The sequence below is a fragment of the Peromyscus californicus genome, unplaced genomic scaffold (assembly GCF_007827085.1).
Source record: "Peromyscus californicus insignis strain IS unplaced genomic scaffold, ASM782708v3 Scaffold_7__1_contigs__length_154581171, whole genome shotgun sequence".
NCBI classification, from domain to species: domain Eukaryota; kingdom Metazoa; phylum Chordata; class Mammalia; order Rodentia; family Cricetidae; genus Peromyscus; species Peromyscus californicus.
The window spans coordinates 104357057-104367410 of NW_026294595.1; the positions used below are offsets into that span (position 1 = coordinate 104357057).

A 10354-nucleotide genomic window follows, 5' to 3' on the forward strand; every position below is an offset into this window, starting at 1 on the left:
GAATTTTTAGATTCAGTCAAACAACCAAAATTAAACCAAGAAGAAGTCAACCACCTAAACAGATCCATAACAAGTGAGGAGATTGAAATAGTAATAAAAATCCTTTAAAAATTCCAGGACCAGATGAATTCGTGGCAAAATTCTACCAGACATCCAAAGCAGATCTATATCAAATCTTTATTACACTATTCAAAAAAAAATTAAAGCTGGAACAAAAGGAACATTCCCAAACTCCTTGTACCATTCTAATGCTCAAACCAGGTAAAGAAACAAGAAAAGAAGGAAAACTACAGGCCAACATCCCTTATGACCATAGACTCGAAAATCCTCAATAAAATACTCACAGACAGAATACAGACATACATCAAAAAGATTATCCACCATGACCAAGTTGGCTTTATCCCTGAAATGCAGGGATGGCTCAAAATATAAAAGTCAATAAATGTTATAAACTACATACATGAATTTAAAGACAAGAGTCACATGATCGTCTCAATAGCTGCAGAAAAAGCCTGGGACAAGATCCAACATGCCTTCATGATAAAAGTCCTACAGAATGTAGAGCTAGAGGAAACAGGCCTCAACACAATAAAGGTTCTTAGAAACCCACAACCAACATCATCCTAAATGGAAAAACACTTGAAGTAATCCCACTGAAGTCAGAAATGAGTTGCGGATGCCCACAGTCTTCATTCCTTTTCAATATTGTACTGGAAGCACTAGCTGGAGCAGTAAGACAAGAGGAAGGACTTAAAGAGATAGGAAAATGGGAAGAAAAAGTCAAAGTATCTCTATTTGCAGAGGACATGACACTATACATTAGAGAGCACAGAAATTCCACCAGAAAACTTCTAGAAATGATAAATCAATTCATCAATGTGGTAGGACAATCAACTCGCACAAATCTATAACTTTTCTATACATCAACAACCAATATACAGAAAAGGAGATCATGGGCACATGCTCTTTCACAATTGCCTCAAAGAAAAGGAAATATCTAGGCATAAACCTAACCAAGGAAGAGAAGGACCTCTACAACGTAAACTTTAGACCTCTGTGGAAAGAGACAGAGAAAGACATCCATGCTCGTGGATTGATAGCAGTAATATTATGAAAATAGCAAACTTCAAAAAAGCTAGTCAAGGATTCAATGCAATCCCAATCAAAATTCCTATCTCATTCCTCACAGAAAGAGAAAAACTATGCTAAAATTTATTTGGCACCACAAAACACCACAGATAACTAAAACAATCCTGAAGAGAAAGAACAGTGCTGAAGGGATTACCATTCCAGACCTTAAGGTCTATTAAAGAGCCACAGGAGGAAAAGTAATATGGTACTGGTGAGATGATACTCATGCAGACCAGTGGGACAAAACCACAGAGCCAAACAGAGTCCATGTCCCTTCAGTCACTTAATATTTGACAAGGATGCCAAAACATAAGCTGTTAAAAATAAACATCATCAATAAACAGTGCTGGGAATCTGATGTCCACAAACAGGAGAGTGAAATTAGACTCGTATCCATCACCTTCTATGATATGAACACTAACTCCAAGTGGATCAACGATCTAAACTTGAAACCTGAAACCCTGAAACTCCTAGAAGAAAACATAGAGAGCACCACATATGATACAGGTGTGGGAAGAGACTTTCTGAACAGGACTCCATTTGCCCAAGAATTAAGGCTAACAATGGACAAGTGGGACTTCATCAAACTAAAAGGCTTCCTCATAGCTAAAGAAGCAATCAACTGGGTGGAGAGAAAACCCACGGAATGGGAGAGGATCACTGCCAGCTATACATCTGACAGAGGATTAATATCCAGAATATATAAAGAACTCCAAAAGTGAAGAATTAGAAAAAAATGACCCATTCTGAAAGTGGGCATGGGATCTGAACAAGAGTTATCAAAATAGGGAAAAATGGCTAAGAAATAGCTCCAAAAAACGTTCATCATTCCTAGCAATTAGGGCAATGCAAATCAGGACAAGTTTGAGATTTCATCTTACCGCAGTCAGCGTGGCAAAGATCAACAAACAACTAGCAACAAATGGTGGAAGGCGTGTGGGAAAAAGGGAACATGTATTCACTGTTGGTGGGGTTGCAAAGTGGTACCGCCACTATGGACATCAGTGGGCAGAATTCTCAAAGAGCTAAAAATAAATCTACCAGATGACCCAACTATGCCACTCCTTGGCACACGTCCAAAATACTTCACATCCTACTGTACCTGCACTTGCTCAGCTGTGTCCATTGTTGCTCTATTCACAATAGCTAAGAAATGGAAACAAATGAAATGCCCTACAACCTACAAATGGATAATGAAATGTGGTATATATACACTGTGGAATATTATTCAGCTGTAAAGAAAACTAAAACCATGAACTTGGCAGATAAATGGATGGAACTAGAAAAGATCGTATTGAGTGAGGTAACTCAGACCCAGACAGACAAATGTCACATGTTCTCTCTCACTGGAGGCTCTTAGCTCCAAATCCTCAGCTACATATCTCAGAGTAACTGCAGAAAGCAGGAAAGTAAAAGGAGGCCATTCCTTTAGTAAAAGGGGGCCATTCCTGGAGTAGGGGGATTGGGAAGCAATATAGAGGGGACTAGCAGTGTACAAGGGATCTTCTCAGGTTAATGGGGAAAGGGGGCTCTTTAGTGAGAGGGAAGGAGGTAAATACAGCAGAAAGCAGGAGGAGGCAAAGGGGAATAGCAAGCGACAGTGATTTGGTAGTGGAAATGGGGAAAGGGTTGGCTCTTTAGTGAGGGAAGAGGGTAAAATAACAATAAGGATGTCTGAAAAGATCATAAGAAATCATATTAGCTATTTATCTAAACAAGACACTATGATATTGTAAAATATTAATGTATAGTTCAAATAAACTTTTCTCATCTGGCCTGACAATGCTCCCTCCAAGAACCAAAGACTTCTTCTAAGAATATCCCCAGGAGCAGTCATGAGAAGCCCTTATCTGGGCTCTCCAAAGGATTCCCAAAACCTACAGCCTGTTGCTATTGCCCTTGGTGGCCCTCCAGAGGTCGAAGGGAAGCTCTTATTGCTGAAGACACCATGCACTTCAGGAACTAGAGGCCCCTGAGCAGGAACTGACCTGAATGCTTTCTCCCTGACAAGAAGATACCAGGCAAGCTTTCACAGGAGGGAAGCAGCCAACAGCATTACCCGACTACGGTGGCTGTGAACCACAACAGTGACCAGCATGGCAGAAGAGCCCTAGATGAGCAACAGTGGCATGAATACCTTGGTGGTAACCAACAGTTCTCTCAATGGACTTAAGATGTGCTCAGTAAGAGTGAAACCATTCATGGTACTGGAAACCTACCAACTGCTTAGGGTTAATAACGTCATGGATCTTGGAGGAGAACCTACTTTTCTAAACCAGCATAATCCACAACAACAATCTAAACATTTGTCCTTATAACCACAGGTAAGTATAGTCCTCAGCTCTCTTCAAGGAAACTTGTCTTTGCAACAGATGGAAAATACTATAGAAAACCACAACCAATCAAAATGTAACATTATGGAACCCAGTCCCAATGGATACATCTACAAAACACCCCTGCATCTAAGGCTCAGGAAATATTACAGAAGAAGAGGCAGAAAGATTGTAAAAGCCAGAAGATCAGGGAGTTTGCTGTGAGACTGTGTCTCCTAGCGATGTCAGAAGTTACACCCATAAAATCTCACCAACGTGGCTGTCTAAACATGAGCTGAACAAGAATAACACCAATAGACATGCCAAAGAGAATGAGGGATAAGCCTGTGAGGCTTCGACCCTACACAAAGAACTACAGGCTACCAAGGAATGCTGAGAGTGGAAGAAACAGTCTTCCTCAGGAAAGAGCACATCTGGTACCAAATGGTCAACCTTGACAACACGCATACAGGTAACATTAAACAGACTACCTGGGTTATGTTTAGGAATGTATCTGTGTATGCATACACAAATGTGCACATAATAACAATCAGTAAAAAAACGGAGGGTTTGCAGGAAAGAAAGGGAAGAGGAAAATGGTATAATTGTGTTAAAATCTCAAAAATGAAAGAAAAAAAACTTCAATAATAATAAAATATCACTTTGACGCCCACGAGAAAATGTCAAAGCTTCTGACAAGACTTCTCAAGAGCAACCGGCTGATCAAGAATTAGGTCAAGGAAGAACAAGAAAAGTCCGAGACGGTTTTCAAGCGAGTCAACACGGTGGAGGAAGTACGGAGCCATGTAAAGGTGCTGCGGGAGATGCCAAGCATGTACCACAGGCCAGCCCCAGCCCTGCCTGCATGCAGGTTGTGTATGAAAGATGGGAGAAGCTGTGACCGACCCTGTGCTGGCTAGCAAGTGACACCACCGATGACGAGGACGCACTGGTGGAGATTCTTCAAGAAAATGACCTCCTCACCCAGGGGTTTCTGCTGTGGAAACAGGTGGTATCAGGATGAGTCAACAGGTGATCCGCTGCGGTGGGGGACATTCCTGTCTCCAGAGTCTCTCTGAATCAAATAGCCTACAGGAAGAACTGCCCTCTCATTGACCTGGAAGCTCCAATTTTACTTCATCAGGACCTGGCAGCTTTAGAGATCAACGATACAATGTTCCTGCTAGGAACAAGGTTGTGATTCCAAGTTGCTGTAAAGAAAGACAAGAAGTAGTGGCTGCCATCACATTCCAGGGCCTTTCTGCAGATAGGAACTTGCTGGATCTCCTCTCACCACAACTATCTCCAGGATCACTGAAATATGTTCCTCAAAAAAAAGTATCCCCAAGGAAGTGCCACCAGGTCCCAAGTCCTCTCCAGGTTGGTTCTGGGAGGCTGGAGCACTGGTTTCTTCCCCAGCCTCACAGAATACACATCTGGCTCAAATGTTTGCCCCATTGGAGCCTGTGAAGCCCAGCAGCCTACACACCCATCACTGTGTATGACCAGAATGGCTTCAGATTTCTGCTGTACTTCTTCCAGATGGGGACCCCTGGCCACCCGGATGTGCAGGTGTTGATGTTGACCTTGAGGAGCACTGCCACACAGCCTGTCTGAGATATGTTTCAGGTGGCTGTCCCAAAGTCAATGCGAGTGAAGCTGCAGCCGGCAGCCAGTTCCAAGCTCCCTGAATTCAGTCCTTTGATGCGTCCAGTCATGATATATCAGGTGCTGCTGCTTGACAACCCACATGAAGAACCTATCCGGTTGCAGTATAAGTTGACTTTCAGCCAGTGTGGGCAGCCATTCAGCGAAGGAGGAGAAGTGAAAGCCTTTCTAGCCCAGCTGTCTTGAACCTAACTTCTCAACCAAGACTCTTCAGTCAAGCTTAGGCCAGCATTCCTATCACTGGTCAAGACTCATTGTGATGTAGTGCAGAGTGCCAAGTGTTCTCTCTTGATCCTGTCTGTAGATTGTGTGTGTGTGTGTGTGTGTGTGTGTGTGTGTGTGTGTATGTGTGTGTGTGTTTGGGGTGCTGGGTGGGGAGGGAGAGCTGGGCTTGGGATTTGGCAGTGTGGGGGATGCTGACAATTTCTGAGATCATCTCTGCGGCACTCACATCTGCTTCTGCGTGTTGGTTGACATTGTTGTCCTGCCTCAGGTTGGAGTTTTATGAGCCAAAGTGTTTCCCATGTGTCATTCTTTTCACCCATCCACTCTGTGCCTTGTCAGCCTTTGAAAGTCTTAGTTGCTCCCAGGCTGCTATTCTCAGGGACCTTGGAACGGGACCTGGTTGGTCTTGTGAGAGACTGTCTTCTGGGGGCACACTCTTCCAAGAATGGCCTTGTTTTCATTTTCCTTAGTGAATGCTGCTTGCAGATGCTCAGTAAGACCTTCTAAATGGAATGCTTATTGCACTGGTTCCAGGCAAGGGGCTGCCATGAGACCAGGAAATCACACTTGGAGACCAATCACGTCCTTCACTACAGTGCCTCAGGTTCCCCCATATGGACACTCTGAGGCCTTGCTCAGGCCTCGGGTTCTATGGGTTGGGCAGCCTGTCTGGACCCTTACTCAGAACTCACAATGTCATCCTCATTCTTTCTGTCCACAAACATCTCAAAGCTCTTTCATTGTGACCCTGTGTTCGTCATTGTAAATCACAGCTAGCTGCCCAGCCCTGTGGCCCTCATAATCCGAGGTGGGGAACTGTGATGCAGATAGAGAGCCATGTGGTAATTAAGAACAGAACATCACTAAATAAATACTGTGTACAATAATAATAATAATAACACTAATAAATAATAATAAAATTTCAAAGCAGGCAAGGCCTTTAGATAATTCTCCAAAGAAGATCCACAAATGACATGCTCAGCTTTACTGGGTATCTTAGTTAAGGTTCCTACTGCTATGAAGAGACACCATGACCATGGCAACTCTTATAAGGAACTATTTAATTGGGGCTGGCCTACAGTTTAGAGGTTTAGTCCATTATTTCCAGGGAGGGAAGCATGGCAGACATGGTGCTGGAGAGGTAGCTGCAAGTTCTACATCCAGATCGGCAGGTACCAGGAAGAGAGTGAGATACTGGGCCTGGCTTGAGCATCTGAGATCTCAAAGCCCACCCCCAGTGACATACTTCTTCTAACAAAGTCACACCTACTCCAACAAGGCGATACCTCCTAATAGTGCCACTCCCTAGGGACGCCTGGGGGTCATTTTCAAACCACAACACCGGGAAAGTGAAAAAGTATAATGAGACGTCATCTCATGCTTGTTGTATTTGGTGTCATCAAGTAAATAAAAAATAACAAGCATTTGCAAATAAAGAAATTGGAAAACGCATTCATTGCTGGTATATAACGGTGCAGTTACTGTAGATGGTTTCCAAAATCACATACAAAACCCCTTGTGTCCTGCAGCTCTACTTCTGTGTGTATACCTGGGGTAACTGAAAGCAGGCTCCAGAGCTGCCTAGCCAAGTCCACAGCAGCAGCTTTCTCACAGATAAAAGATGGAAGCAACCCAAGGGTCCATCAACAAATAATGTGGTAAATACATAAATACATAAGTACTCAGCTTTAAGAAGGATTTTTTCAAATTTTTAAAAAATAAATATTTAGTTAACAAATGAAAATTGTACATATCACAAACAAGATTTTTGAAAAGCATATATTTTGGAATGACTAAATCAAGCTAATTAGTGGGTGTATTGCTCATCTTTTTAGTGGTGAGAACTCTTAAAAATCGATTCCCTAAGCAATTGTCAAGAATACAGTATGTTGTTATTATCTCTACTCACCACACTATAAATAGATCTCTAGAATTTATCCAGCTTGAGTTACTAAAACTATACTGTTGGCCAACATCTCCCTAAGCTCCTCACCCCACCTTGGTATCCACCATTCTACTCTCCACTTCTATGGGTTTGGCCTTTTCAGATTATACACACAAGTGAGGTCAGGCTGTAATTTTCTTTCTGTGTCTGGTTTATTTCACTTAGCATGATGTCCTACTTGGTCATCCTTGCTGTTGCATTCCTTTCTTGTTTTTAAAGTGGGGCCTTTAAAGATTTTATTAAGCATACATGTTATATCCACTCACTGTTTGATGAGCACTTAAGACTGTGTCTTAGCTATCATGGATAATGTAGCCACAAAATTGGGAGTGCAGCTCTCTCTTGTATATGGATTCCATCTCCTTTTTGCTATATACCTAGTAGTGGGTTTGCTGCATTTTCGTATGATGGTTCTGTTTTTAATTTGCACAAAGCTGGGATCAAACCCAGGGCCTTGTGTGTACTAGGCAAGTATCCTATCTCTGAGCAGCTGCCCCAGCCTTCTTTCTTTCTTTCTTTCTTTCTTTCTTTCTTTCTTTCTTTCTTTCTTTCTTTCTTTCTTTCTTTCTTTCTTTTTTTAGGAAAGTCCATACTGTTTTCATAGGTACTTTACATTTCCAACAACACTGTTCAAAGGTCATCCTTTTTTCCACACTCTCTCCCATACCCTTTGCTTTTTTGATAGTAGCCATCCTGACAGGTAGGAAGTGATACCTTATTGTTTTAATCTGAATTTGCCTGATGGCTGGTGGTTTTGAACTTTTTTATAGACTTGTTAGCCTTCCGTACATCTCCTTTTGAGAAAAGTCTGTTCAGATAGGAAGAAAATGATCTAACACATGTTATAACAAAAACGAAACTTGAAGACAAACTAAGTGTAAGAAGCCAGACACAAAAGTATTATTTGACTCCCTTGCATGAGACATTGAAAATATTCAAATGTGTAGACAGGAAATAGAACAGTGGCTACCAACAGCTTGGGGAAGCAGCAGTAAGGGACTTAATGTTCGTAGTGTCAGCATAAGATGAGGCTGGAAGTCATCTTGCTAGGAAGAATGAGGCAGAAACATGGAAAAATCCTTGTCTCTGGTGGTATCAGTGAGTATGTAAATCAATCCTGTGATTAGCTTCTAGCCATAGGTCCTGTTAATCTAAATTTTGTTTCCTCTTTATAAATAAACTTCACAGGCTGCAGGTGTGGCTCTGTTAGAGTGCTTGCCTTAAATTCACAAAGCCCTGAGTTCGAGTCCCAGTACTTCAAAAACCAGGTACAATGGTACAAGGAAAGGTGGGGGCAGGAAGGTCAGAAGTTCGAGGCCATCCTCACCTATATAGTGATTTGAGGCTAGCCTGGGATATTCGAGATCCTATCTAAAAAGCAAAGCAATAAATAAACTTCACCTAATTTTCCCAGACTTTCAACAGGGATTTGTGATGTGCAAATCAATTTTGCAGAGACCACAAGATGCCATCAGTTTAAGAACAGGTTTTTGTTTATATTTACGTTACTTTTTCCCCTTCTTAAATATGTTGAAATAAAAATTAGAGCAAACAAGAGTTCATGAAACCTTCCCTATCCTAAGACTGCACAGCCCCAGCTGGTAATGACCCAATTCTGAGGGTTCCACTGCCTGCCACTCAGCAGATGTGTCTTTCTGGCCCCACTTCAAGGACAACAAGCCAAGACATTATGGTAAAAGGAACTGTCCCCGCTGGCCAAGGCCTTCTGACCCTGCCTGTCCACTCAGGCAGGGTCAGCTGGGGTGGAAGTCAATGGCATAAATCCAAGCCACAGAAACATTCTTCAAAATGAGGCTGGGTGAGCGTTTAATGGTAACCCTGTAGCCTGACTGATGCTGTCTCCGGGTTGGGTCCCACATGCATGCAGACTAATGCGTTATCACCGACGTTGGACAAGGAATGCAAAGGAGCCTGGGTTACCATCGTAGCATGACCTTTTGCTAGAAGTTTTTGCTCAGAGCAATTAAATGTTCAGCTGTCTCCTCCTGGGCAGTGCCCGCTTGCATTTTAATTATGCTTAGAAAAGGGAGGTGGTAGAAAGGATACCCAGACCAAAAAAAAAATTAAAAAATAACAGTCTGCTTGATAAACACAGTCATTCTTTTGCAGCTGTGAATCTACTCAGAAACTCTCCCCTCTCAGTTCCAGAATGCCTTTGACCTTCTGGGCTTAATCCCTATCATGTAGGTAGCTCTTTCATAGAAGCAGGGGAAGTATGGGAGACAGCATGTTCTCAGTGAGGGGTGCAAATCTCAGTGACCTTACCATCTTCAAGAGAGTAGAAAGCATTAACCTCATTTTGCAAATAAAGAAACTCAGGTTGAGAAGATAATTGGCTATAATCTGACTTAGAGCAATTAAAAAAAGGTGTAAACTACTCAGAGAGAGAATCGCACACGCACACACACACAAAAAAAAACGATGTTGATCTAAAGAAGCCAGCACTCAGATATGCATCCATTTTATGCAAAGTGCTAGAACCAAGAACCAGTGTATCTCCCCTATCAGAAGCTGGGGGCAGGGGACCAGAAGTGGCAGAGGGGTCTTGGGGAAGGTGGAAATGTTCTGCATCTTGAGTGCTGTATGCAGATTCAGTGGGAGTGTCTGGATAGCAGAGCTGGTCAAACTATAAACAAAAAAATTGGTATACTATTTATATGCTTTAATAAAATTCATCTTAAGAGAAATAATATAATAATAAATAATAGCTAACTTCTACTATGTGCCAGTTTTTCTTGTAAGCACTTTATGTATGCCAATCTATTTATAGCCCCCATACCAATCTCTAAAGAGGTGCTGTGGTGGTTTGAATAAGAAAGACCCCATTGGCTCATATGTTTGAAAGCTTGGTACCCAGTTGGTGAAACTGTTTGGAAAGGATTGGGAGGTGTGGCCTTGCAGGAGGTGTGTCACTGGGGGTGGGGTGGATGGTGAGGTTTCAAAAGCCCATGTCATTCCCAGTTAGCTATAGATGTGAATTCCCAGCTACTGTTCTACTACCATGCCTGCCTGCTCCCTGCCACTCTCTGAAACTGTAAGCCTCAAATGCCTG

The 10354-nt window shown here is 42.4% G+C and overlaps 1 pseudogene; it reads left to right on the forward strand.

Annotated features, from left to right (window-relative positions):
• Positions 1-4105: 4105 nt before the first annotated feature.
• On the forward strand, positions 4106-5297 carry LOC128100976 (ADP-ribosylation factor-binding protein GGA2-like; annotated as a pseudogene).
• Positions 5298-10354: the final 5057 nt, after the last annotated feature.